Raw genomic sequence first — 8,134 nt, 5'->3', positions numbered from 1 at the left:
GTGATAGCTTGATAGTGCTGCGACTTAAACCTTGTGCTACAGGTGTGCCCTATTTCCTTGTCTTTCATTTAACTTCAGACATTTGTTTTTCTAGAAGAAATAATCATCTATTGCTCTAACAAAATTACAATTCAGACATTGCCTGTAAATACAAGTTTTTCTAATAAAACTGATAATTAGAATATTTACCATAGATATAAATGGTAATATATGACTGTGGAGGCATGAAAACAGTTAAGCTGCTGCTTATGATTAACTAATAGTCTTGTGGATGACAGGAAAAGGGAGAGTTAGATAAACTTATTTGTTAAAAGTCAAAGATGAATAACCTATTATATATTGATATAGCACATTCATATGGTACAGTAACATGCATTTTGGAGTTTTGCACCTATAAACCCCCCAAAAATATGGTTGAAAAAAATCAAAGTTATCAGAATAAATATAATAAAATAAATAGCTATGAAGATGAATCAGGCCTGGGCTCTGTTCCAAGGAGAGTGTGGTCACAGGAACGTGCTGAGAATGGAGGGGCCAGGGAGGCTTCAGATTGGACTGTGGTAATTACTAAAAGGAGGAAGGGTGGATAAATTGTATTGTTAAGTGAGACACATCATTAAATTATTTAAATGTTCATTGTTTCCAAGAGTTCAAGAAAAGAACAATACATATAATGTTCTTGAAGAACAAGGGTCACAGCACCTCCAGTAGTGTACTTAAAGATTTCTGCATTTCTCCAGATACAGTTTATCTCAAAAAAAAAAATTCTTAACCCAAGTGTTGATAAAAGAAATGTGGGGAGTCCCTCGTGACACAAGGGGTTAAGTCTCAGCACTGCGAAGCTATTGGCAGCCATTGCAATAAGAGTTCTAACCCCGGCCAGGGAGCTGACCCACATGGCACAGCAGACCTCTCCTGTTTCGTCCGCTGCTTCCCTCAGCAGTGTATTTTGGTAGATCTACTTGCTCTGCTCCCTACTGTCTCTGGTGAATCCTTTCACCCACACACCTCTGGCCTGCACCCCAGCTCTTGTATACATAAATAAATAAAACAAATCTTTAAAAAAAATAAAAGAAAGATGGGTACTGACATCTGCAACTAACTTTGAAATGCATCAGACAAATAAGATGGATGAATAGAGAGATGGATCCGTGGGTAAAGATAAGTGTTAAAGCAAATGTGGCTAATGCTAATACTGGCATCTAGGTGGTGTTCTCTTACTATTATTTCAATTTCTCTGTATGCTTGAAAATGTTCACAAAATACCACAGAGTGAGTGGTGAATGTGGCCACACTCTGGGGGCAGGTCAAGGCCTCCAGCCTGTCCTTCAAAGCCTTTGATTGCACCCATTTTTCTGAGTTGCCTGAGTTGGAGAATGGAGACAACCACAAGCTGTTCTGCAAGGCTGTCAACCTGGCAGAAATCATGGCTCTGTCTGAGTTTTCAATGTCTCCTCAGTGTCAGCTCCCAACATGCTCACACATCTGCTTTTAGGAGGTTCTGCAGCAGCTGCTTTCTGGATTTGGACTGGTCCATCTCTTCCAACACCTGCATTGATTGAGTTGTGTCTGTTAGAATTTTTTAATGTGCTCCTTGACCAGAATCATGTGTTCTTTCAGAAAAGTTGTCTCCTGTGTCAGGGCTTGGGCACCACAGAGCATGGGGGGCATGTTCTGAAGGGCCTGGTGACTTGCTTCCTCCTTTGTGCTTTAGCTCTTGGGTGAACAGCTGCAGCCTCCTCCCCAGGGAGGCTTGTCATTGCCTTCCTGCAGCCTTTCTAGGGCCCCTGATGTCTCCCTGCTCTCTGCTCCTTCACATTGACGTGTTCAGCAAGTGTCTTGGAGATATCCCTGCCCACACAGCCTAGGCCTCTTGCCCAGGCCGCAAGAGCTGGCTCTGAGTGGCAAAGAGGTCTAGAAGGTGGCCCCTTTGGAATCCACAGTACAGGCATTTACCCCCCGAGGGCCCTCTGGAAGGTTGTTGAGATACACCCCAGGATCCAGGGTTTGCATCATTACGACCTTGTGAGCCAGTCACAGCTTAGCAGTGAGTAGACCAGGATGATAATTCCTTTTTGGACTCGTTTTTTTATTGGCCCTGGAGTAATAATTATCTTGTTCCCTCACTAGCTTAGTTCCTGATGTGCTCATTCCTAATCACCCCCAAGACCACCCCAGGGTCAGAATCTCCATGGACATATCACACACACCAGCTATTCTCCCCACTTCATCCTGGGCAGACCCCTGTCCCACAGCCTCAGTCCTGCCTCCCGGGCTGGGGCCTGCTCAGGGCTGAAGGCCTGGATCCCTCACCTCACCCTTGCCCTGTCTCCTGTCCCCGCTCCTCTGTGGTTGATTTTCCTGTGTCCTGTTCTCTGTGTCCATCATCTTTGTTTCCCCTTTGCCCACTACTGTCCTTTGCCCGCTAGAGGAGGGACATGGACAGTAACTCCTGAGACCACGAACAGCTGAAGTGAATGTCTGCGCCCACAGTGCCTCCCTCACCTGGGCCTGACATGATTCTGGGCTGGATTCCCCTGAGGACTGGGCAGGCCTGGCTCCAGGGCCTTCTGGCCTCCAGGCCTGAGTTGTCTCTTGAGGGCCCCGTGGTCTGTCCTTCTCCAGCCTCTTTCTGAAAGTCCCTGGGGTGCGTCATGGTGTGGGGCTGCTCATCCTCTGTAGGAGGAACCCGGGTAGGACACTCAGCGTGCACATTTTATCTATGAGTGCTCAGGGATTTTCTTGATTTTTTTCATCATTTCCACTGACCACTCTTTTAGACACTTGTATTATTAACTAGTTGGAATCTCCTGACTCAGTTTCTTGTAGGTCTTCTCTCTGCTTGTCATTTCTTTTCCATTTACATTACTAGTGGGAGTGAGACTTTAATATTCCAGTTCATCTACTGATTTATTCATTTCTATGGTCAGATCTCTAAGTTTTAAGAACTCTTATTCTGAGCACCTGACATTTTATAACATCTTTTTTTTTCTTTTTCCTTTTTCTTTAGTACTAGAAAGTAACCAAATTTCCCTATATACACATAGGGAATCTACATCTAAATGAGTGTCTGAAATCTGTGAGGGAAATGAGGGTGTGTCTCCTGAGCTGAGGAGTGAGATGGGGCCTGGGGCTTCCAGGAGAGTGGAGGGGCAAGGACAGGGTGACTCATGACAAAGATCAGAAATTCTATAATTAAGTTTGCCCTGACATATAGGTTGGTTTCTTGGATACAAAGCTCGTTTCTGGTAATAACCCTAATTTTGGGTAAGAACACCCATTTTCATACTGGGTAGTTCTAAAAGTGGTAAACATTTGTTAAGATGAACCCCTGATGAACCTCACATGTGAATAATTCACATGCCAAAGTGGCCTGTCTTGGGGACACCTTTCTGAACATCTTGGGGAGGCCTGTCCTTCAGCACATAATAATTGAGGGAAGAGCAGATGAGGGTAAGGATGGGGCCAGGACCAGGCTGTAGATTAGGCTACAGGCCTCCTCAGTATGTCTGGGTCTTAGGGCAGGATGTGGAGGGGGCTGAGGACATTGGGGACAGGCTGGTCTATGGGGCCAGAGCAAGTGTGTCAGGGGCAGAAGTGACAGGGGAAGAGATTAAAATCTGTTTTCCTTATGCTTAATTTGGTTTTAGTTTTTTTTTTTTTTTCTTTTTTGCATCTTTTGATACTATTGACAACAGTGGTCAGGTCCTGTTAGGGCTCCTGCTTCTCTGTTTTTACAACAAACACGCTCCTTCCTCCTTGCACGGGGCTCAGGTGGGGTTTACATGTGTCTTTGTCACCTTTACTCAGTGTCCATCTCTCCTGACAATGCAAGCTCCACGTCTCCAGGGGCCTCTCTCTGCTCTCCTTTGTATCTGCAGGGGAGGCAGCTTGGGGAGGCAGGAGCCAGCCAGGGAGAGGGATGCTGGGAAGTGAAAGGAGGCAAAGGCAGAGAACATTTGGGAGATGCTCCCTGGTTCACTGAGAAAGCATTTCTCCAAGCGTGGTCCGTGGAGCCCTGGAAGTCACCCAGACCATTTCATGGGATCCATAAAGTAAAACTATTTTCAAAACATCACTTAGACACCATTGTCTTTTCACTATTATGGCATTTGCTGAGGTAAAATTTAGTAAGAGTGGAGCTTATAGTGTTAGGGGGAAAGGATGTCATGAGCTAATCCCATACAGGCTTTGTGGACTCCACCCCCACTCCAGACCAAAGCCATCAAGACATTGGGAAAGACAAATCCCATCACCACCAAAGGGAGGCTGGCTGGGACCTGAGGGTGGAGTTAAGCAGCCAGGTATAAAAACCAAACACATGGGCCTTTGGGGGCTCGCTCTCTCATTGGCCTCCTGGCTGCACGGCTCCTGGCTTGCGGCCAGCTCTCAGAGTGCCATTTGGGATTCCAGATCGGCGGATCGGGTAGGACGCATTTACAACTTTGTCTCCCACTTTTCTCCCTGAGCTGTACATTTCCTCATTTCCCCTTCCCTTGTAAATAAACCTTTCATTAACCTTTCGTGTGTGCGTGCAGTAGAGTCCTTTTAAGCGCACGAGTGAGGACCCACAGTCAGGTACCCCGTTTTGTATGGGGGCTGCCCTATAACAATAGTACCACTGCAGAAATAGTGATTCTTCACCAGCACTTCCCTGCAAAGACAAACATTAAAGCCTGTCTCACGTGAAAATGTCCTGGAAAAGGCATTAAAAGTTATCTTCATTATCGTGTCATCCTCGGCTCCACATTTTAAAATACCTGGTGTGCTGACCTGGAAGGAGACACAGAGCACTTCTGCGGCATCCCCAAGCCCTGTGTCCCAAGGGAAATATTTGTATGAGATGAAATAGACTCTTTTTATTTGTGGGCAACACAAATTTTACCTGATGGATGAATGACACAAAATAAGGTCATTTAAATTTGGTTAATTAGCAGACACTTTCCTCAAAATGAATGTCTTTCTTGAAGGAAAGCAACAATTGGCAAATGACAATAATTTTGCCTGATAAAATATAAGCTTTCAGAGAAAACCAGAATTATGGAAAATTGCCTCACTACTTGACAACTTACAAATTTTTCTTTTGGGATTTGTGATTAAAAAATAAAACTTTTTTTTGATCATTTGATTCCAGTGTAATTAACACTAAAGATCTATGTAACTTAGTGAAACAATGTATCACCTTAAAAAAACTCACATTAGCACAAGTCCCAACCAATATGTAAGAGAGCCCTATGGAATGTAAACAGAATACGAGATAGTCCATGATATTATTTCAGGTTTCATTTTGCAAATAACCTTCGAGAAACTACCACCTGTGTAATTTTAATTCAGTGTCAAAGTGGAATATTCACAATTATCTGAAAACACTACTAGTTTCTTCATTCCTCCAGGCTGCTGCTTCTCCCAGCCCAAATCCACTCCTCCCTAAGGTGGGGAAGAGGATTTGGAGCCTCCGCTTTCTGTGGATGTCACTCTGTCACAGCATCATGTCTCCCTCTCACAGGCTCTGTGGGGTGGTGCAGCCTTGATGACCCCACACTCACCCCCATTCTCTCTCCCCATTTCCTGGGGGTTTCCAGGGAAGACAATCAGCATCATCCTGCTCCAGTTACAAAGTCTCCAAGGACCCTCCTGGACTCCTTCTCCCCAGGCCCCTGGATGGGGTGTGATGCCCCTCACCCTCCTGCTGCTGCTCTGGGGGCCCCTGGCCCTGGTGGAGACCCGGGCGGGTGAGTGCGTGTCCAGCTGGACACTGTTGCCCCAGGAGGGAGGAGCAAGGAGCCCCCTGCGGGTGCAGGACCCCAGGAAAGGCTCATCTCCCCAACCTCTTGTTCCCACTTCAGGCCTGTTGTGTTCTGGCCCCTTCTATCCCTCCCGCCTCCCCTGAGTGCTCTGGTCCCCCAGTCTGGGCCCTTCTTGCCCCCCCCCCTTTTCACTCTCACGGCCCCGCCCCTTTCTCCCCTCCAGGCCCATCTCCCTGGGCCCTGGGCCCGCGCTGAGAGGAGGGTCCGCCCGGGTCTCCCCTCCAGCACCCAGGCCCCCACTCTCTAAGGTGTTTGTACACCACGATGTCCTGGCTTGGCCCCGGGGAGCCCCGCTTCATCTCGGTGGGCTACGTGGACGACACGCAGTTCGGGAGGTTCGACAGCGACTCTCCGGGCCAGAATGCGGAGCCGCGGGCGCCCTGGGCTGGGCAGGTGGGGCAGGAGGACCTGGACGAGAAGACTGGGCTTCAAAGGAACAGCGCACAGTGGTTCAAAGCGCTCCTGAGGGATCTGCAAGGCCGCTACAGCCAGAGCGAGGACGGTGAGCTTCGCGGAGCGGGGCCAGGGTCAGGTCACACCCCCATTCCCACCTAAGGCCGGGGTGTCCCGAGTCTCAGGGTCCACTGACCCCTTGAGGCTGGTGGATCTGCCAGGCCCCTCCCCCGGGAAGGGACTGTCCAGCCTGCCCTTATCATTTTCAGTTTAGGTTTATTCGGGGGCAGGGGTGATTGAGGGGTGACCTCCAGGCTGATCGCTGGGCAGGACGCAGGGTCTCACACCCTCCAGAGGATGTTTGGCTGTGAAGTCGGTCCAGAACTGAGCCTCCTCGGCGGGTATGAAAAGTTCGCCTACGACGGCGCGGATTTCATCTCCCTGAGCGAGGACCTGCGCTCCTGGACCCCCGCGGACTCGGGGGCTCAGATCACCCAGCGCGAGTGGGAGGCGCAGGGGAGGGCCGAGCGCATCAGGAACATTACACAGAGCAAGTGTTTCCAGTGACTCCTCAGATTCTTGGTTTGGGGGAAGGAGGTGCTGCAGCGCACAGGTAAGAGGGGCCACAAGGCCTCAGACCTTCCCTCCCCTGGCGCCCCTCAGGGGAAATGAATAATGGGCAGAACAGCACCTGCTTTCTGGGCATAGGGAGAGCCCCCTGGGTTTCATGTTCTGTGCTAGAGAGAGACTCGCCCAGAAGACACCACTTTTCTGGACGGTTAAGGAATCCAGTCTCTCCTGAGGGAGGGAGGCCATCCTGAAATAACTCTTCCCTGGATCCTTTTGACCCTACAGCCATCCTGGGAACCATGAGTTTCTCTTTCAAGGTCTTGTTTTTGGTCTGAGAATAGTTTTGGATCTGACTCCTGCCTTTCTGTGTCATCCACCGTCCACCCAGCTCAGGAGCAAAAGTCTGTGCTCTTCTTAGAGACCTGCGTCCTCCTACCCTGGGCTCTCACCTGATTATCCCATATTCCCCAGACCAGGCTGTTTTATGGGCTTTGTGCTTCCTCCCTCCAAACCAATTGTCATGTCCATTCTGAGGAGGGTCAGTGAGGCTGCTTCACTGTCCAGGAAGGAAAAACCCAAAGTGTGAATTTTTGACCCTTCTCCTCAGATCTCCCCAAAACACACGTGACCCTCCACCCAACCTCTGACCATGAGGTCACCCTGAGGTGCTGGGCCCTGGGGTTCTACCCTGCAGACATCACCCTGATCTGGCAGTGAGATGGGGAGAACCTGACCCAGGACACAGAGCTGGTGGAGACCAGGCCTGGGGGCGATGGAACCTTCCAGAAGTGAGTGGCTGTGGTGGTGCCTTCTGGAGAGGAGTAGAGATACATGTGCCATGTGCAGCATGAGGGGCTGCTGGACCCGGAGTACTGAAATGGGGTAAGGAGTGGGACGTGGGCACTGAGCTTCTGCTCAGAGGAATCAGGAGCCCTTCTGAGACCTTTAGAGCATCAGGTACAGGCCTGGGCCTCAGGGTCTCACCTTCCCGTCCCTTCCAGTGCCCCCTCCTCAGCCCACCATCCCCACTGCGGGCATCAATGCTGGCCTGGTTCTTCTTGGAGCTGTGCTCACTGGAGCTGTGTGGTGGAGGAATACGTGCTCAGGTAGGGAAGGGAGTGGGGGATCTTGTCCACTGGGGGCTTTCATGTCCCAGGGAGAACTTGCCCTTCTTGGTTAGTAGGGCGTATGATCCACACACATGTGTTGCCCAGTCTGGGGCTGATTGCGAGCACTCACTCTTTATAAAGCATTTGTGAAAATGAATCACCAACTGTTCACCTTATAACTATAGTGATAGGGATCTGTTTCCCAGGAAATGTCATAGGGGAAGGACCCTGCTGTGGAAAGACTCCAATTCCCTT

General features: G+C 49.4%; 1 pseudogene; it reads left to right on the top strand.

Annotated features, from left to right (window-relative positions):
- Positions 1–5,488: 5,488 nt before the first annotated feature.
- On the top strand, positions 5,489–7,646 carry LOC129144635 (class I histocompatibility antigen, Gogo-OKO alpha chain-like; annotated as a pseudogene).
- Positions 7,647–8,134: the final 488 nt, after the last annotated feature.

This window comes from Talpa occidentalis, unplaced genomic scaffold (assembly GCF_014898055.3).
Source record: "Talpa occidentalis isolate TD23 unplaced genomic scaffold, MPIMG_talOcc4v2.1 talOcc4.2, whole genome shotgun sequence".
NCBI lineage: Eukaryota > Metazoa > Chordata > Mammalia > Eulipotyphla > Talpidae > Talpa > Talpa occidentalis.
This window is presented reverse-complemented; position numbering and strand designations above follow the sequence as displayed.